The following is a 21,604-nucleotide window of genomic DNA, read 5'->3' as shown; positions in this document are numbered from 1 at the left end:
TACTAGGGATTAGTAGGGGAAAATATTTCACTTGCAGGTCACCTGCACAGATCTGGCCCAGGGCATGGGTGATTGACAGCTGTTCAAACATGATGTCTGTAGGAGGCCCCTGTGAAGGAAGTTGCAAGTTTCACTCTGGGTAGGCAGGTGTCAGCGCTACAGACCCACACTGCCGTAATTAGTAGTCTCTGCCGGCAGTGCCGTGCTGGCTGCCGGAGCGGGGACCCCGTGGAAACCCAGCCTCAGGTTGGTGGGTGAGGACGTCAATGGGACGTGGGGGCTTTCTGCTGCTGGTGCTGTGCTTGCACGGGCAGTGGCGTGAAATCCGGACTCCGTGCAAGCTCTCTCCCAGGGTAAGGTCGTGCAGGTGAAGCAGGAGCCTGTCCCGAACCACTTTGTGCAGGCTATTCTCTTTAAGCGTGAGCATTACTGTGTGGTGTAGCCCTGGAGAAAGCAAATGCCAAAGGAAAGGGTTTAATGCCCTTCACTATTTCTGTCCCAGATTCCTTCCTGCAAACCTGCATTTCACCAGTCTTTTCTCTTACCACTTCAGCTCCTTGCTACGCTTTCCCATGAAAGCTTTTTTTCCCTTGTAAATGATGTGAAGCAAATACCTAATGTTATCTTCAGTGCTGACGCAAGAAAATTAGAGGAGGTATATTACAGTTCTGTTTGGTATTCTTTCCAGAGAAAACTGCTGGTTAGGTCAATTTACTTGGCACTGTGCACCTCTTTAATCTTAACTTGAGGCCTGCTGTAGATATACAGCAGCTGGGTCTAATGTCTTCATGCATGGTTGCAAGCAAGCCAGTTAATTTCTGTTTGTTGAGAGGTAGGAATCAAGCAAATTTTTCTCTGTTGAATGAAAACATTGTGGGGCTGGTAACAGGTGAATAAGCAATACTGGATAAGAAAACAACCTGGAATTACCACCTAAACTTTGAAGGGCGGGATTCCACAACAGAGAAGTCAGTTTCATCCCATTTATAATGGCAGTAGTTTAGCCCCAAATCTTTGATAAGAAGAATGAAGAAGAAAACCTGGCTCTGACAGACCTTGTTTGGGAGAAAACATGTCAGCGCTGAAGAAGCACTTAGCTTTGAGTGCACTTGCAGTGATGTAAACTGCTAACTGGAGAGGTCAGTGTATTGCTAAACCTATATGCAGGCTACAAAAGCTAAACAAATTGCTCCCCCTATCACACTGAGGTCTGCTCAGGCTCTCGATGACCTCTCAGGTTATATCCATCAAGCTTGTTGCTCTATGTCCACAGAGGTAGCACTGGCTATGCAGAGTGTCACCCATGGACGGCCCAAGTTCCTGCCACATTCTGTGGAGTCCTCAAAGATTGGAACTAAATTCACTAGATCTTTTGACTTCAAACAGGTCTTTAGAGTATAGCCAGTGAAAGAGTTAACTACTTAAAAATAGATGCTGATAAAATCTCCAATGTTCTGATTAAATGTAAGATGCAAGAGCTGTGGGTCTGTACCTCACCCTACGAACAATTAGGCTCCTATGATATTAATGGTAGCTTAATTTGAAATACACCTTACTGTTATACCTTAAAATTACCTACAACTGTTCATATATTTAGAAAATAAAACTTTAGATAAAATAGACAACAAATCTTAAGAGCAGAAAATGAAATCTAGCTCTTTCTTCTCCCAGAGGGCCACCTACAGAGTCAGGCAACTGCCTCCTCTCATGCTGGGAACCTTAAGCTGTTGCCTGCACAGTGCTGTTGCCTCACTGGGAGGAGCAGAGCACACCCCCGGCTGAGGCAGTGGTGTGGGCAAAGTGAGAGAGAGAGAGAGATTCTGAGGGGATAAAATCTTTTTTTTTTTTCCCCTCAATTTACTCCTTCTTTTTTGTTGTTGTTGTTCCTGTGTCTATATTCACAGAATCATAGAATCATCATAGAATCATAGAATGGTTTGGGTTGGAAGGGACCTTAAAGATCATCTAGTTCCAGCCCCCCTGCCATGGGCAGGGACACCTTCCACTAGGTCTAGGTATTCAGAGTAGAAAAGCATGCTTCCAAGCACCATAGTATTTTATTACAAGACTTTCTTCATCTGTGCAGTTTAGCTTCTCTCATATAGTACATAGGCACTTATAAGAAGTGGGAAATTTCAGGCTAAGAGGGATGACAGATCAGCCTTTCTTACTCTATAGTTGGTATTACTACTGAAGTCCCCGTATTATCAAACCATGAAGTGGGAGAAGTTGCATCTCAGAAACCTTTTACCAAAGAATTGATAAAAGGCTATAAAAAATGACAACCTGCACAGGACAGAGACTAAACAGAATTAATCCTATATGTAAAATTTCCACAGAAGGTATCTCCACTATTAGTTAAAAAGACAGCTAAGATGCAAACTTTAGTCTGATGTTTGCTCTCAAGCGTGACTGCTTAAAGCACTTTCCTGCAAAATTCTGTGTTTACCTAAGCCCCTAGGTGAAAAGCCACCTTCCCCTCCCCTACACCTAGTGGAGCTAATGAGCCATGCCTGTTATCCTCCCAAAACTCTCAGCTCAGCAGAAATTAATCTACTTTCTTTGCCTGGTTCTAACATGCCACTATGTTAAGCCAGGAGAATGAACCTTCCTATCCTTGTATACTCACTGGAGGATTGACTGACAGACAGGTAGTACTTCTTTGTGTTTCATTACTCATTAAGTAGTTTGACACTAAAGCTAAACCAACTTAATTGCTAGCTGCTACCGAAAGAGGCGGTCTCATCTTTCCTGCCATCTTGCTCCCAACTGCATGGTCGCCCTGGCTCCTTTGCACTGGCACCTTGGCCCGTGGGGTCTCGGAAAATACATGAATAGATTTGCGGTCCCCCTTGGGGATTGATCAGGTGCCCATGGTGGTGGAAGACTGGGGGCAGGAGGCTGTTCCTGGAGTGAGAGGGGAGAGATTAGACAGCTAATTTTAGCAGTGACATGGTGTTAGATCAGCTTAGCCCTCTTGCCAAACTAGCCTTGGTATTCTATAGAGAATAGCATAATCACACTATTCCACAATAAACCTGTGGTTCCTGTTGTGAGTCAGCCTGTATAACTGAATTAACTTTCCCAATGAATCATGTTTCTAATGTAGTTCATTGGGCATGGTTGCACAGACCATCTGTTAGTGGTGACACTAACGTGTATGCCTGACATGCCACCCCTTGTCTTGGTGCAACTCTTCAGGCCTGTAGGATGAATGAGATGGGAAAACGGACTGACATTAAATATAACTTCTCTTTTTTTTCTGGCAAATTAGTTCTAGGCCGGTCACTGGTATGCCCTGATAGACAGTTGTAGCAGCGTAATTAATGGAGCAACACAAGGGCTGGAGTGGTGATGAGGGAGTGGAGAGAAAAGGAGCAGAGAACTGCTTAAGCAGATATTGGCACCAAAAGAAATATCTGTAAAGCCATTGCTGTAGTAAGAGTTTAGCAAAGGCTTTCCTTTATCTGAAGTGTAAGGGATATTTGCTTTCGGTGCAGAAGGTCTGAGTTTAACCATATTGCCAACATGCCACACTGTGAATCATTGTGACAATCTCAAAGATTAACAGGGTAATGCAATTTGCTTCTTGTTGTCAGTCAAAGTGGGTGCAACTCTGAGCCCTGAGTATAGGGTAAGATAAAGCAGCTGTCTGACCAAAACTGGCAGTAAGTTAGTTCTAGAAGGAGCTTCTAGGATTAGAGAGCATATTCAGGGCTGGTGGTTCACGCAGAATGAATGGGGGAGGAAGGGGCTGGGGACAAGAAGGGATTTCCCAGGTGTCACATCACCCGTTTGGGAGCATGCTCACCTTACCGAAACTGCTAAGCTGGAGCAGACAGGCTGGGCAGATGATAGGACAAATGTGAACCTGCAAAATATTGTAATTGTATACATATACCTTCATTGGCATCTGAAGGAGTTATACTTACATCAGCATCTTCTAACTACAGCTCTGTTTTCTCTGCTAGTATTTTTCAATACATGACATCACATGAAGTACTGCGGGGCCAATGCACTCTCAGATTCTCAGCAGGAGGGTTACTGAAGTGGAAAGAGAATGACAGCAGGATCAGTCCCACAGCATGATAACGATATTTTGCAAACAGCTTTAAAGTATTTGGATATGTAATATTTTGCAGTTGCATGTAAAGTTCTCTGATGACTTTTGGAGCAATTAAAAATCTTGCCATACGCTCCAACCTTCTTTTTGTGTGGCCGTGGGTTATGTGCAAATCTTCGGGATGACTGCTAGAACTTTTCTGAGCATATTGGATGTTTGCATGATTTGGGGCACAACTTGAAATGTGCTCAGCATCCCATGCTGACTGCAGCCCATTGAACTGGAGTGCTCTCAACACCTCGCCACAGCAGGCTCTTAACAAGTGGACTGCATTATGTTAGCTTCCTTGGAAGGAAATCAAGTATTGCTCTCTTAAAAGTGCTTGTGCCTTTCTTTCTGCCCAAATTTGTAGGGATTGACAAACTTTCTGTCAAGTAATTCCTTAGTGCTACTTTGCTCCGCAGCGTGTGAGGGAGGAAGTTTGTCACCCAGAGCAGCCTGTGAGTCAGACCTGTAGGGCATGTCACTGGCACGTCAGGTTCTTACGCGGAGGCTAAAAACAGTTCGTGTCAATGCTCCCCATTAGCTGCCCTAATTTTCAGACGGAAACTTGACTGTCACTTCAACTTAACTGCATCGTTTCCTAACATACAATGATGTGCAGGTTTTGTTTTCCTAACTGTACGGTGTATAAAGGCTTTATAACGACCTAAAGGGTTGGTTGGTTTGTAAATGAAAGCTGGTATTTCACATTCATCCTCTTTCTTATGACCCTTCAAAACAAAGGCAGAGCTACCTATATACAATTTTATTATTCTCCCTAGTAAAAAAAACCCCTTCGTTTCATGCTAACTGTGGGTAATCTTTTAGTCAGAACAGGATCATTTGAAGAACAGGATCATACTTTTAAAGTATGTCTACGTCTATGGAGTATAGCTGCATACCGCATGACATGTTAAAATCTTTGAATATTTCACATATGTAAGTATGTTTTATTACTAAAAGTTTACTTTATGTACTGTGAGCTCTGAACTTTATTTTAGGACTTTGTTTTACTTCTACCTGTCTCTATTACTAAATCTGAGGTATATCGCTCCAATTAGCAGCTCAGTCACCTTCTGTCTAAAAAAAATGTTTCACTTGTTTCCCCTGAAAAATTTGGAACTTCTAATTATGAAAGGGAGCTGTTTATCATTGTTTGAGGTGTTTGTTTGACAAGCAGTCATGCAGAAATAGTGCAATGTGTAGGCTTCCAGTATAAATAGAAGCAATCGTGATCCAAACTGCGGATAAGTAATTAGAATAAGTAGAAATAAAGAAGCTTTGTCAGTTTGCATTCCTTTTTCTGAAGCAGCTAAGGGCAAGTGTAGAAACTGATCCTTATCTTTAGTTTTTCCCCCAAAATAAGGATAAAATTGGATTTAAGAATAAGAGCTTACCATATGAATTTAGGTTTATGGAGGATGTACTCTAGACTGTCAAAAATAGTATGCCTAAGGCAGATTTGCTTCTAAAGAGAAGAATGCAATAAAGCTTAGGTTTATACTGAAACTGAACTGCAATATATTATGAAATAGTTTGGTTCAGTAATTCCTGAATTGTTACATTCAGATTTTTAGCCACTATGGTTCTTTGCTGATTAAAAAAAATCCTCTGATAAATGCCAAGAACTAGTGAAGTTAAGGGTCTAACTTTTCTTTCTATCTGAACCTTTCAAAGCAAGGAGATAATAATTTACACTTACCAAAAACTAATAGTGGCCTGAAGCTATGAAATGTTTTTCAAAGAGGTGATTGAGACTAGTGACAATGAAACTAGCTTCTGCAAAAATGCCTATGTAATAGACCATATCTGCCTAAGAAACCTCTGAAAAGTTGGTCTCCTTTCAGATGTTTTTCACCCTCTGAACTAGGATCTAGAGGATGAGGTCAAAGAAGACTGCACATCATGTATGGTCTGTACAGTCTCTAGCATGACTTAATCAGCCTCAATGCTGCTCTAAATTATAGCAGAACAAACCAGTCTTCTGATTCTTCATTGTATAACGTACTGAGCACGACGGTCTCTTTGGATTACTCTTTGCTACAGGTTTGTAAATATTCTGGAACTGAAAAATAAGCAGATGAAAGCCATTTTTTTCTGGTACTGACAGTGCTTGTTTGTAGACTAGTTGTATAAATAACTCTAGGACATCTGACATCTTATTCATATAAAATGTGTTGGCAAAATTTGGCATGAATTGGTTCCATTTCATCAACTTTCTTTTTGGTTCTCTTTTTTTAGTTTTCTATGGGAGTATTTCTATTTTTTTAATCATTTTGGAATTTGGAAGTTTATTCATATCTCCTTAAGTGTGTAATAGTTCAAGGAACACATAATCCCTTTTAGGCAGCAGCTTTTACAACATGTGGTGGGTGCCTCTGAATCAGCGTCAAATGTTGGCATCTCCACTTCCTCCTTCATCAGAAGTGGTGAAGTTTCATCTGAACCAGTGAGAAAAAAATATTTCAAGAGAATGTAAAGAAGTGGCGCTTCTTTCCTCGGAAAAAAAAAAAAAGGAAAACCAGATTTAATATTAAATGGAAGAACACAAAGCCACTTTTCAAAACCTTCAAACTTAACAAGGAATTAAAAATTTCTCATTGAGGATGGACACTGTTGATAAATAATAATGAGAATTGAATATGACTTGTCATAAGACAGAGCTCCTTTGCCTGAATATTTGTAATGTGATTTGATGTTTTTTCATGTGTGGAAACCTTGGATTCAGGATATCCTGTTTCTGGCAGGTCTAGAAAAGAGCAAAATTCAGAATAATGTGATTTTCAATCTGTGCAGTCAGATTAATAAGATGCCCTACCACCTACTTTCTCCAGCTTTCTGATCTATTTGATATAACTACCAGCAAAAATATTTGAGCTCACTATTTAGAAATCACTTCTGAGCTTTAGAGCTCCTGAGGCTGGTGTACACTCTGGCTATCTCCCAGACTCATATAGGGACAAGAAGCAAGGGCCCATCAGCCCTTCTTCCTGCCTTCTCTCCATCCTGACTTTCCCTGGACATAATCCAAGTGCATGGGTTGGGAGAGGCATTGCAGTGAGGCCCCCGGAGCAGGCAGCGGGTACCTGCTGCTGCGGCGTTCACTGTATGCACCCCGGGAACTGCTCCAGCGCAGACCCTGGGAGCAGTCACCAAGGTGAGTGGAATATGCTGGATCTGGCCCTGAAGAGCACTGAAAGTCTGTGGACCATGGTCATTCTCCTGCCTGGTGTTAACATCTCAGATAATTCCGGTGTATCCAAATCTTCCTTCTCCAAACTTCAGGTCCCATTGTTCAACACGCTGAACTCTGCAAGAAATAATTCAAGGAAACGCTTCAGGCAATGGAATGCAAAACTTAGAAAGGTCCAAAGGTTTCTGCTCATAATGGGATCCCAATATCACTTAAATTCACGGATTACCTGATCCTTTTTTCTTCTTAAATTGGATATTTATAAGATAGAAAATCCACAGTGTTTCAGCTTTCAGGAGCTTAGTGGGAAGAGCCTATTATACTATAGGTAGGTATAACCCTCATCTCTCTTGCCAGCCTCCCTGGTTGGAATAACAGCCTGAGAACAGGTCACTTTTTATATAAAATAATAACTTTGGGGGATTCATGGCTTTGCTCTTCTCAGATTATGAGCCCAGACACAAAAGTCTGACCAAAGCAATGGAGCCTTTAGAAAACCTTTCCAGAGGAAGGGCTGGATGTCTAAACTGTTTTCCCATCCCAACTCAGAGAATGATTTTTCTGGGATCATATATCAACAAATAAACTTTTAGCTAAGCTATGGGAACAAAACCAAGTGGGTTTGGCCAGTAATAACACCACAGTTGAGTGAGGATGATGCAGAAACCTGAATTTTCAGAACTTAATTTTGTCTCGTATTTCTAATACTCTATTTGAAATTAATAGATGACATTCTATCTTATTTTTATTTTAACTTTGTTTCACAATTACATTTTTCATCAAAGCCACAACATTTCTCAATGTTGAAATCCATATTCTCTGATAACTTAATTCCATTTCTGGATGCAACAGACCGAGATTCCTTTCTACACTAAATGGAAACAGAGTGCAGGGTATTTAATATCCTGTCATTGAGACAATGCAGGCTGCTACTATACAGTGAGTAATATATAAGTATGTGAGTTTTGAGAATTAAAATGAGCTGGTAAGCTAATAAAAGAGTAAGATGTAAGGATAGTCATTGTTTTTACATCTAAGTAAGGGCACCCTAAATAATTTCAAGCAGTTTGAGTGTTTTGAACAATCTTTTTTAGGGTAATCTGTGCAATTAACTCTTCATAACATTAATACTTTGAAATAATTGATTTTCGAATACTAAAGCAAGTGGAGCATGAAGTTTAAGACTACAAAGTAATAAAGACAAATCAGTTTCATATAAAAACTCTTCTTAAAAAAAGCAGTACAAGTTCAGTGAAGCACAGCTCATGTTTTAAGAAAGACTTTGTCTCGTGTGGAAAGAGTCCAATTGTTTATTATAGAGATATCTTTCATTTTCTTGAAAGAAACACAGTACTATTTAGAGGAGGTGGGCATCCATAGCTCTGTTATAACAATCTACAGTCTTAGGCTGTTGAATTCAGGATATATAGCTGTTTATGACTTTATATACTCTATGGCCAAATAAGGTAAACACCCACTTGGGCTAGAGCAGAGCTTTTAGCAATCTGACCATTTGCTTTCATAATCTGAATTCAGTACCTGTTATTGCTCCATTGTTGCCCAGTAGTATACTGGGTCTGGCTGGGATGGAGTTAATTTTCTTCATAGCAGTCTGTGTGATGCTACAATTTAGATTTATGACAAAATCAGTGTTGCTAACACACCACTGGTTTAGCTGTTGCTGAATACTGCTTGCACAGGGTCAAGGCCTTCTCTGTTTCTCGCTCTGTCCCAATGCAAGCAAGCTGGGGTGGGCAAGAGGTTGGGAGGGGACACAGCTGGGACAGCTGAGCCTAACTGGCCAAGGAGATATTCCATGCCATATAACATCATGTTCAGCAATAAAGCTGGGGTTGGAATTTTTCCAATGTAACCATCACTTGCAGAGTGGCTGAGCATCAGTCTGCTGGTGGGAGGTGGTGAGTGATCGCCTTTGCATCACTTGGTTTTATCTCCTTTTCCTTCACTTATTAAACTGTGTTTATTAATCCGTGAGTTTTTCTGACTTTGCCATTCCAATTCTCTCCCCCATCCAGCTGAGGGGGAGTGAGCGAGCAGCTGGGTGGGGGCTTAGCTGCCAGGCAGAGTCAACCCACCACAAGCAGGCATGATCTCTTGGGACACTTTGAAACACTTCAATTCAGCAGGATATGGTATTCTGTGTTAACAAGGTGTATAGTGCTGAAAATTCCGAGTTTGATAGTTTACATTGCTAGCAATATTTAACTTTATTCTCACATTATAACAAAGGTGTGGGCTAGGTATCCCTTTTTTTTCTTTTCTCTTTTGTTAACCCTGTTGAGAATGCAGCAGACTAATGCACACAGTTCAAGACTGATCTCCTATGTATTCCTTAAGCCTAATCTGCCAAAGAATTGTGAGAAGGCCATGGATTTTGAGCATGCCATGTATTAGGCTCAATAAGGAGGGTCCACTTACCTAATCTGCACAGAAATCAGGTAGCTTGACCTGCAGTGTCTTCCTGGCACATATAAATATCTCCATTTCAATTCTATTATTAGTTTACACAAAACTGGAGAGTAGGGCAGAAAATGTGACCTGACCTTTTATTTTTATTATATATACAACATTTCCTGAGTTATCCTGAGAAATCTGTTCCAGTACACAATAGTCTCTATTGCTCTTTCTCTACACTATACAGAAATAAACACTTCAAAATTCAGTTTTAATTTTCAGTCTTGAGTTATATGCAGTATGTTCATCAGTGGTCTGGAAGTAAGCATAAAATCATCTCTCGGTAATGTTTGCTGATAGCACAAAGACCAGCAGAGTGTTAAATGGTGCTTAAGTTGTAGAATACAATGCGGCAAGCCTAGCTGATTCAACAAAGTCCATCCTGACACAGCTAACTGCACAATTATTCATCAAGCAACTAGGGATCAAAGCCATACTAACTGAATAGAGAATTTTAGCCTAAAAGTAACTGATCAGGGGTCATACAAGATGGGCAACTGCATGAGAGTTACCATTACAGTACTTGACCATTAATGTCACAGGTAATAGTGAGTTTCAAGGTATATCCTTGTATATGTCATTGGTCAAGCTGATGCTGGAAGAATTCAAATAGTCCTGATGTCATCATTTTTAAAGGGATATGGAAACACTGAGGTAAGTTCAGAAAACAGCCACAAAAAAGTATTTGCTGGAGGAAGTGGGGGCAAATGCCTTCTGGTGAGAGACTTGAAAGCTTGTTTGGTATAATGTCTAAAGGAAAAAACTGGAAGCTGACTTGACTCTGTCATAGTACTCATGAAGAAAAAATTGTTGGTTCCTAAGCGACTCTTCAATCTAGCTGAGAAGGACATAATAAGAACCAATAGCAAAAATCTGAAGGTATGCAAATACAGATGACAAAGAATGAGTTCTAAGCAGGAAAATGCTTACCCATGGAACAAAGCTGCTAAATGTCTCTAACATTCTGTGGAGCAGGATAGGATTTCTCTGGTCAACACACAAGGACAGCACTATCATAGTAGGACATACAGGAGGACAGACTAGACCAACTCAGATTCCCTTCTGGCTTTATGAATTGATGAATCTATGATGTGATGTATAACTGTGGAACAGAAATCTCACTAACCTGTAACTTTCATCACTGGTCCAAGTAGCACAGACCAGGAAAATCAATGCATATTTTCAGAGAGGAGAGGAGATAAATTGAAGGAACTGTACTGGGCTGTGATGCCAACATGCTTTCATAATGAGGTTTCAGATGAAGTCTGAGGAATGAATTCTGCTACCTGAGGGTGCTTCTTTTTGAAACTGATGATTCTGTCAGGTCTCTTTTTCACTTCTTGGGGTTTTGAGTAGTGAATTCATTATGTTTGCATTGTGGTTTAGGCCTGTCTCTCCATCTCCTCTAGAAGTAATTTCTCCTATGATGAATTTCTCAAAATAGGAAAGGAAGCCTGGCATCCGGTCTCTGGTTAATACAAGCACAACTCAGAACTGCAGTTTTGCAAATGGTTTAAATCAACATAACTAGGCTCATTATTTGGCGTGTTTGCTGTTGTTTTCTGAGGGGAAGGCAGGAAGCGTTGCTTTTTAAATTCTTATATGTAACTTAGTCTCTATTCTTACCTCTGTTATTCAGTGCTGGGACTGAAGAATGGACCTCCGAATGCCAAACACTGTGGGTCACTCTGGAGTTCTTTATCTGTCTAACAAGTTACTTTTACACTGCTACTACTTTTTCAGCATTGGGTAGTTTTTCCTCTTCTCAGTAAAAAAAAAATGATTAATACTTTCCTGTGGATACTGCGCCTTACCACAGCTTATGTTTCCTTCCACAATATTTTTCTGTTTGTGGAGTTAGCCTATTTTTGCCCATGTTTTATAACTGTATGAAAACTTGAGAACTACAGAGAAAAAGTTAAATAAAAGGTCTCAAAAACATTTGGTGACTTAACCTGGGGTCCGAAGCTGGGGGTTCAAAGCCCATCTTGGATCTTGAACTGGCAGAAAGTAACACTCAGTTTGAATATTCCCTATTGGATGCATCATTCAAATGAAAACACAGCCATGGTCTGGTTTTTTATCTACTGGAGGAGTTCTCTCTTTCTAAAGATCTCCTTGTTCTCTACAAAAAGATACATTATTTTCTACTGCAATCTTAAAGAGATGGATTTAGGGTAGGGGGTTTCCCTGCCTTTTCCTTAAGCCACAGAGTAGTGCAGTGTTTTTCAGTGGCCCCAGTGCAGGCTTTTATTTTCTTCCCCACTTAATAATCAGAACCCATTAGCAAGGCTTAGCATATCCAGATTGATCTTGCTCCAGTTGTTATGTCTGTCTAGTTCCATTAGTGCGAAACGGGGTTCTGCAGCGTACAGGGGACATCCCACTCTCCTCCAGCATGACCTGCCCCCACCGCCTGGCCGCAATTCTGCTTTTTTGTTCCATATATACTAAAGAGCCCCACAAGCTGATTTTAAGACATCTCAGGCCATCTGCAGAAATGGGCAGAAATTTTCACAACATGGACAGGTAATATCATTCCATGATTTATAACTACTATGATTTATAACTACTATGCTGGAGTTCTAATACCCAAAGCTTCCTCATAAACTATATAGTCACTTAAACATCTGGCATACCTTTCAGACACCTAAAATGCTTCTAGGTTGGGCTAGTTTTATGAGTTTATAGTGAAGGTACAGAGAGAAGCATTTCCAGAGATTGATTCCTCCCACCTATCTATTTAGGGTAGGATAAATCATGCTCCAGAGATACCTGGCTCCTTCTGCTCACAATAGACAATGAACTTTGACTATGTCCTTGGCAAGTTCAGGGTTAAGTGAGAATGGATCCATCCATGATTTAGCAGCCTGCTATTTTTTCTCCAATCAACAATTTATTGGGGATTTTATTAAAATAAAAGATACTACTGGTTATGAAACAATTAGCTTTATAAATAGGGATAGTTCAAAGTTTTGCAAGAGCATCACTCTGGTGATGCACTCTGGCATTTACAGACATTTTGCAAAAGAAGTTTATGGGAGAAAACACCTTTGCAGATCAGATAGACCTAAACCCGGGTAAGTGGTACATGATATTAGGATCTTGCAGGATCAATTTTAGGAGTAGAGTTCTTGTTCCGAGCAGTCCAGTTCCCAGTAGTTATTCGTCTCTGAAGAAAGTCAGCGTTTTGTTAGCTCGAGACTGGACACAGAAATCTAGCCATATGTAGCTCTAAGAGAATATGTATTTCACTGAGGAGACAGTTATGAGAGGATGGCTTTAAACCAGAGAAAAAATGTTTCAAAGTGGAGGGACAATTTAAATTCTTTAACCTCTGCTTGTATTAGCTACTTCTTGGCTTCTAGTGTATGAAAGCTTCTTGGCATGTGCCCTGCCTGGGGTCGAGTAGGACGTGGGAGAGATTGTGCTTGGATGTCTGGAGTACTACCACTTGGGGGGAAAATGTGTAGCATTCCAACAGATATAATTAATGACAAGTGTTGTTGTCTTTCTCCTGTGCCATCCACCCACTGGCTGCCTGGTGCTGACCCCTTGCTGTCCTGCTGACCTCTCCAAAGTTTATTTTAAAAAGGCATCCTTGCTTTCCCAAACTTTTCAGCTAGGCTTCCCTTGGGCTTCTTGTTCAGTGCATGCCCAAGACTATGCCTGTGTCCACTGCTCAGTGATCAGACGCAAGTGTTTCCATTAGAGGGATGATTAATGGAGCCTTCCTTGGGAATGGGAAAGGGAGAAGTGGGTAATACAAGTCAAGAAACGTGTTAAAACTGAACAAAGGAACTTTGTTTCTTTGTTTGAAAAATAACTTATTTTTCAAGTGTGCCGCAAATTGCCCTTACTCACTTGGGTCTTGCCCACATCAGTAAAACGCTACGGTTGTTTCCGCAGTGGTGGGCTTGAGAGAAGTTTGTGCTTTCAACCCACTTTGTAGTGAGCAACCACATCACATAATTCCACAGGCTGGACTGGCTTCTGTGCTGGCACATTTAGTAGATATAGGGTTTGATGCTGTGTAGTGCAGGTGCATGGAGTTTTCTACATCTAAATGGAAAGAAATACAACAATGTAGAGGACTGAAGAGTATAGGAATCCAAACTGGCTATTATAAGAGCACAGCTGTCAAATTACTCCTGCCTGGTAGCATTCTCCAAAGAGAAAACTGCACGACTGAAAGTCCCTTATTTACATGATGAGGATCACAGATCAGTTTCTGTCTGATCTCAAGCCTCACCTCATCCTCCGCTTACCCTTTTCTTTTTATGGGATGTTAGAGGCAAAACCCTGTTTCTTCCATTTCCATTAGAACCTGTGCTTAGCCCTTTGGATGCCCAGGGATAGCATCCGCCCTGTCAGCCAAGACAACCTGCAGACCGAAACAGCGCAACAGTGAAATGGGCATGATGACTGATTTTTCGCTGCTGAGGGGAACTGGTGAAAAACTTGAATAAGGGACAGAGAGAGTAACTGTCTTGGGAGGAGGCTAGGAGCTCTGTGCTGCCGGTTCCCTGGGAAAGCGGAGGGCTGGAGTTCCTAGCACTACCAGGTAGGACTTTCCACAATGCCTTACAAGGAAGAAGCTTCACTGTTTTCCAGCAGAAATCAGTGCTTTTGTTGCTTGCTTTTTTTAGTCTAACAGTGTATTAAGAGCTTTGTAGAGACAACAACAGAAAATGTTATCTTCCCACAAGCCAAACAGTGCAGGCAGGTCCTCTGCCTGCCAAACTTTGCTATTCATCAGAAACTATCAACTGACTGCTTGGTAAATTGTTAGTCAGCATGTGCACATCCTATTCTTTATGGAGTCAATTTTTCAAGGCTAGAGCTTGATCCTGTTGCCAAATCAGAAAAACTGGGCAGCTGCACTGTGGTGCAACAGGGAGACTGATGCACGGGGCTGGAGCTGCTGTTTTCCGCTCAGCAAACCAGGTCTGAGACTCCTTTGCCATCTGTACAGCAACAAATAAATTCATTCCATGTTTTATTCATTAAACCAGTTCTGCACGTGCTCCTGCCCTCTCCCATGGCCAAACCCCATCCATCGGGCACGATGTGCTTTGCAAAAGGCTGGTGCTGGCTAGGACCTCCACGTGCCTGCACGAAGGGAAGGCCTGCCCCTCCCCTGCATAGCGAAGGCATTCTGCTTTTGTGACATCTGGGCCACTGCAGCTGTTATAAGGAGGGGTTTGCCCTTTTTAGAAATTATTAGCAAAGTAAGCATGTTGTTTGTTAAAATACGTAGTGTACACTCTGAACTTGTAACTGTGATACAAAAAATATCAGCATACGATTCTGACAATTTATTGGAAACTCCTTCCTGCTCCTACCCCAGTGAAGGGTGGGAATTACATTGTGATTGAACATGCAGCTTAAAAATATTTCTTTTACTTTTGTGGTTTTCCTTTAGAATTCATAATAATTTATAATAAATTATAAACATTATAAGTTAAAATTGCATATTGAAAATCATATCAAAATATTGGGGAAATTATTTGACTTTAGCTCTTCATATATAACCAGCTTTCATGAAATCACCACAGTAGTTAAAACACAGGAGAGCTAGTGATCACGAAAAGCAGCTAGAAACTTTTTTTCTTATGTTTCCTGAAAAGCACTGTTCGTGTACATGTGCGTTGTTAACTCAACATGCAACTGCTAGTAACACTGATGCTGGTAGCACAGCTTTTAGCCAGGTGTGATATTGTAAAGAAGACCTAGAAAAGATTGAATGTTAGCAATATAGCAATATAAGAAGTATATGTGACTATAAGAGGGAAGAAATTTTGTATAAATACTGCAGAAGACGCTTTCTTAAGAATGACAATTTATTCATTTTAGTACAATTTTTTTTTGCCATCTTCTTAATAAAGGGTTCTTTCACAGACTGTTAAGTGTAATAATGATTAGATTTTTTTCTCCAAGATAGTTGAGTTTGTCAGCTACCATTCTTCATTTCTTTTATTTATATAGAGAGGGGTTTTTTACTGCATTTAAATGATTGATATTCATTCACTGTATTGTTAATTGTTGCACCCTTACTGGAGAAGACTAACAAGCTTTGTCAGTTCATTACTGCTTCTTTTGTTTTCTTTTGTATGCTTAATACCCATTGTTGATACCAAGTTACAGTTCAGACAATTGTGACTTAAAGACAAGAATGAGATTAATGTCAGGGAAATACAAATTATTAACCAACTTGCAGGGGGAGTTGATTTTAATGAAGTGTGTTTCTTTACTAAATACATGTTTGAACAATCAAATTCCTCTATGGGTAGCTAGAAAGAAATGCCATTGCTTTTCACAGCATTTGCAAAAGGAAAGGTGTTTGTATCATATCATTAACTTCTTATTTGGGTAAAACATTTTTCAGCCTTATAGGATCTTAAATTGAGTAGAGACAGGCCAAAAGATGGATAGATCATAGACCCCTCCTTCAGGGCAACTGGGTTAGTCCACTGCTTTAACATCCTTAGTATTGTGTGTCTTGCACCTCGTGAAGCCTCACCTAAGAAGTACACAGATGTTTACACTTTCAAGGCGGTATCTGTAGACAGAGAACTGGCCATACTCTTTCACGTCTCTTCTAGGCAAACACATATTTTTTCAGATCTAGAATAATTTGCTTCTGGCTGCCAGACAAGGAGAAGAACTACAGTTCTGAGGTAGAAATATGGTCTACAGAAACACTGTTTTTCTGAAAGAATGGAAAGGTTTTCAGCATTTCATCTTCTCTTTGTGTGTGTAGTCCAGAGGAGAAAGAGATATGCTGTTTGGCATACATATTTCTAAAAATGAGGGTGAATATTCCCATGTAACAAATAACGAGGACAAAATGGGTTTCAAGGAGAGGCAGGCTGAAATGCAATGGGCACTGGGGTGCATTAGGAAACCTTCTCTTTTACTGTTGGTCCCAGGCTCATTTTTGTTTAGCTGGATGTGTGTTGCAGTTTGGTAGAGACACACAGGAGAGTTATTATCCTCATTATGGGGCTAATAAGTTGTCTTCTTTCTCTAAGTTTTAAAAAAGTATTCCTCATTTATGGGGAAAATGGTTAGATAGATAAACATGAAAGTATTCCTTACTGATAGCTGTTCCAAGGACTTGCTTTATTTTTTGTTAGAACCATTGGGGTACTATCATTTGCGGACTGACATTGGTTTACATCGCAGTTTGGATGATCTTCTCCAGTTGTATAATCACAGACCAGCATGCAGAGTCTGTGGGTGGTTTTAAGAGATTTTCTAGGTTTCTTTGTTTCAGGAGTTTGGTGTCCAAACATTATATGATTTGTTTATACTGATTTCATTGTGAAGGAAAGAATAAGTCTGATGTCCTCTTCTCTTTATTGTAACTTGATAGCATGACAGTTACCTCAAGTGTGGTTTCAGTTAGGTCTTATTTGTGCTTGAAGAATATTACTGTATAATATGCATTGTTATGAGTGTATTTTCTCCGCTTTTGGTAGCAGCCTTAAAAAGCTAGTGTTTCCTTCATGCTATGATTGTATTGTTTATGTGGCAGCTAAAAGTATTAAATTCTTAGAGCTAACTGAGACTGGGCATAATGTTTTAGCCTCTACTGCCATTTAACTTACATTAGTATTCCTGCTTTTATTGTGAGTGTGTTGATTTTAAGTAACTTAATTTTACTTTATCATGGCAGAGTAAAACTGCTTTTAGCCTGATCCTGGAAAACCTCTCATAGGGTTTCCATACATGAGCAGGCTTATGGGAATCATTTACATAAAGAGAGCTTGAGTAGTGAAGGATTATTATTATTTATCTTAATAAAATCTTTTCTTAAGATAGAGCTGTATATTAATTAACATGCCTCATACAGAAAAATATTAGATAGAACAGCATCCTGAAGGCTTTTCTTCTTAGCTGTGGTTGGAACAGTTGCTAGTGGTTTCTGTGCTTTACACAGTAACATAGACTTACTCAGGAAATGTGAACTCAGACCCTGTTCCTTCTACAGCCTAAAGGTATTTGTAATGACATGTCACAGGAGACTGTCTAAATGCAAGTACAGCTATTTATCTACCTTCCCAGATAACCAGAGCTGCTGTATAACAAAAACTTAAAATACTCAGGATTGCACAAAGCATGAGAAGGAATATTATTGCATCCTACCCATTAAAGAAGCCACTGAAAAGCAGAAGTACTGGATTACAGTTCCTGCTTTCATCACTTCTGAACTTAGTGTTATAGAATCAATTAGATAAAGAGCAGAAATTATCTAGGGAGCATGGGATGATCCTCAGGATAGCTCAGTAACTGCTGTGATCATTAGCCTATGGAGTCAGGCTCTTCCTTGCACTATTGTTTCTTTGAACCATGAATGTTGAGTTATTTTTTCTGCAACAGCTGAATCTTCCCTATCACTGATCCTGGAGGTTAGATTGTCACCTAGGAGGTGGGATGTGTGGTTTGTTGACCTAAAGCTAGGTCAAACCTAAAATCTGTGTCTCTCATACTCTGGACAAGTGTTCTCACAACCATGCCATTGACAAAAAGGGGAGCCTCACCTCCACCCACTTCTCCGGTGGTCATCTTAGTGAAAACAGTGAGCTCTGCTCAGACCGGTCGAAGAGCTGGAAGACCCAGCTGTCTTGAGGAGAGGCCTGTGCATCTGTAGACATAAGCTGACCAAGCTGCCAGGTCCTCTGCCTGTGGTCCTGGCTCTGCAGCTGAACTCCAGAGAAGAGCAGGAGTTCACCTCTGGGCTTGGAGACCTCATTGCCTGCAGGTAGCTCCATACTCAGCATGTAGTTTTCTTGGGTTGTTCTTCAGAGAAACCTGGCTCTCCTCGTAACACCGAATAAAGAAACTGAGTCCTTAACTTAAGACCTTTGATTTTATTCCAGGGATGTGCTATTTAAAACTTCGCTCTTACAGTGCCTAATTTGTAAGCACCTGAATTCTTTATTGAATCTAACCCTGACAGGTTATTTTGTAACTAGCAGGGGTTTGAATAAGCTCTTTTTGACAGCTGTGGTTAATGGGTTTTAATAATAGATGCTAGGATGAAATGATAAAATAGCCGTTAGCAGATCTTCCAGACTAAAAGCCAGCTGTTCAGTAAAGTTGTTGGACATATATCTATATTTTTGACTGTAACTGTAAACGGAGGAAAAGCAGGTCCATAGTTGCAGAGCTCAGTTAATCAGAGTCAAGGAGTGTCTAATCTGCATTGCTGAGCTGCCAGTTGGAAAGGTTCCTGAATTTAAGAAGTCAGAGTTCTTGAGGAAATCTTGTTCCTGCTTGTTAACGTCTCTCTTGAAGCACTTTTTGAGCTACACAGTACGTGATGTATACCATTCTTACCAGAGAAGCACATAGGACAGCATTCATGGAAATGGCTGAAAGTGCCTGATCCATCCCCCACGGTTAGTCTGCTTTTTATCTTTCTACCTGTGTTGCAGTAGCAGCCAGAATTAGGAGATAATGACCGTAGAGCAAATCCAGGTGTTCACAGCCAGTTTCTACTTAAATCAACATACAAACAGCAGTAGAAGCTGAATCTGAGGGTAGATTTGGCCTTTCCATTAAAAGGGGGAGCTGCAAGCAGTAGAAAATATAAAATAATCCAATAAAAAGTACACCTGCCACTTCACAAAATAAAAGGAAAGGTAGCTGGTACCAATCTTAAGACTAATACTTCACCTCAAGATGCATTTGCTAAAGAAATGGTTGAATTTGTATGTAAAATAGCACTGGACTAGGCAGGGGAAAAATATGTATTACAAGAGTTTTCTGCAATGCTGTCATTTAACTTGATCACTGGAGTGATGAGTCGCTGAAGGCAGATTAGTTTTTTTACTTCATCTTTAGGAAATACCCAAATACCCTCACAGAATTTTGAGGTAAAAGGAGACGCAACGAAGTCATAGCACTGCTTCTGTATTGCAAAAAGGTTAAAATATTTTACTTAAAAAAAAAAACTAAAATAAATAAAAATGAAAATATTTTACTTAAAAAATATTAAAAATATGAATATAAGCTTGAAAAGGGATAGGGGGGACAGAAATAGTACAGCTTTGTTTTGTTGCTAGAAAACCAGGGGTTTTTCTCTCCTGCTTGCTATATAATAAAGGCAAACTTTGGGGCACTTGACAGGTATTCTCATACCTGAGATAGAAAGCTGAGTCCAAGCATAAGGCTCAGCCTGACCTCTCCTGTACTAAGGGGCTAGACAAAGTACAGCTTGCATTTTTTTCCACCAGATTCAGCAGCATCTTCCAGGTTTTCCAGATATTGTCAGAATCCTCAGATCCAAATGGTAAGTTGGATTTTATACATCTAATCTAAAATTTAAAAAAAACTGTGGAAGTCCTCTATTTAAAAATAAACCTTTTCAGCCACCACCTTCTGTCAGAGTATGTGGCAATCACCATACACTAGCTCTCTCCAAAAAATGGTTTTATTTTGCAGCTCATGTCTAATTCCAAACACTGAGAGCTGAAATTGCTGGATGCTATGGGCTAGTAATGAATGTATAGGAGCTTAACAGCAGGAGCAACAGACCCAGGTTAAAAATTCAGTGACCAGGAACAAATGTGCCCTTTATTTCATCTGCCAGCTAAAATCCTAGATACAGTTTATTGGCTTTAAACTTTTCTCATTTAGTAGAAAAAAATAAGCTTAGTGTTTCTTCTTAATCACAGCCACTTTAAAGGGGACATATATGGCTCTATAAATTAAGCTGGCACAGAAGTATTCTTTGTTTAAAGGACTTGGAAATTGTTTGACAGTTAACTATTAAATGGTATCTAAAATAGCTGGAATTTCCTCTGAAGAAGTGTATGCCTCTACTGAAAATGACAAATTTACACCACAAGTGATGGAAATGTACTGCTTGATGATCTCAAAGTCAGAAGCTAAGTATATGAAAAATACTAAGGTAAAGTGGTTCTCCAAGGTCACACAGCAGATTAGTGGCAGAGTCACTGTCTTTTGAATGAAACAGATTTTTTTATCCCACAAAACACATCAAGAGTTCAAGTATTTTCATTCACATTGCAATGAACCAGAGACCTCTTGAAATTTTTTCACACAGAAGAAACAACATGTGCCACACCAAGCATAGTCATTAGCCCAGTGGTTATGTATGGTTCTTGTCTGTGATATTTTGACTGGAGAGTCTATCCTAGACCTAGAAAACCTTTTCTCAAAACTGTCATATTCTCATAAAAAGGTTTGGTTCTTGATTTAGTGTTTTTCTGAGAAAGAATTTTGACCAGCTCTCCTCCTGACTCCTAGTTCAGTGTCCTATCCAGCTGGTCACGTGTGCCCCCCCCCAGCAAATATGTAAGAGTTCCCTCTTTGAGGAGCAGCAAGATCTGCAGCATCTTTGTAATAGTTCTGATGTACTTTTCTTCTCAAATTTTGGGTCTTGACATAAAAAGGCTGGAGTGAAGGATAGGGTGTTGTGCATAACCAAGTGAAGGCAGGGAGCCAAGAAAATGCTGTTGTAATTACAAGTGAACATTCTTGTATCATAAAACTGCAAAGAAAAAGCTATAAATCAGAGCTGTCCTGGTGGTCCCTGGCAGCAAAGCACAGGAGATTTGAGCTCATTCCCTGAGCTAGCCAAGAGTGGGATCCTCGCGGAGGCAGTGGCTCATTCCAAGAGAAGGGCATTCCTCGTGTCTCCTGAGTGATGGTCATGAAGCAGTGATTTTGGTGGGAGTCAGATCCAGCCTTCAGCCTTGCAGGAGTGATAGTATGAAAAGTGCTGGCCACTGTGGAAAATAAAGCAAGTTGAGAACTGGAGGAATTTTATCTTCAAGAGCTCTTTTTCTTGTGTTTAG

The 21,604-nt window shown here is 40.2% G+C and overlaps 2 protein-coding genes across 6 annotated transcripts in view; both read left to right on the top strand.

Annotated features, from left to right (window-relative positions):
• RPL7 (ribosomal protein L7) overlaps positions 1–21,604 on the top strand; it is a 197,424-nt gene that overhangs the window by 86,412 nt on the left and 89,408 nt on the right. The gene's annotated exons all lie outside the window — the stretch shown is intronic.
• STAU2 (staufen double-stranded RNA binding protein 2) overlaps positions 1–21,604 on the top strand; it is a 156,329-nt gene that overhangs the window by 121,471 nt on the left and 13,254 nt on the right. Inside the window, exon 13 of one of the 4 annotated variants that reach the window (XR_011324046.1) lies at positions 20,018–20,073. The exons of the other annotated variants lie outside the window; for them this stretch is intronic. The gene's annotated coding sequence lies outside the window, so the exon portion shown is untranslated. The remainder of the gene's footprint in view (positions 1–20,017; positions 20,074–21,604) is intronic. 4 annotated transcript variants of the gene reach the window in all.

Source organism: Haliaeetus albicilla, chromosome 3 (assembly GCF_947461875.1).
Source record: "Haliaeetus albicilla chromosome 3, bHalAlb1.1, whole genome shotgun sequence".
In the NCBI taxonomy this organism is placed as follows: domain Eukaryota; kingdom Metazoa; phylum Chordata; class Aves; order Accipitriformes; family Accipitridae; genus Haliaeetus; species Haliaeetus albicilla.
The sequence above is the reverse complement of the archived record's forward strand: the minus strand, read 5'-3'. Positions and strand labels throughout refer to the sequence as shown.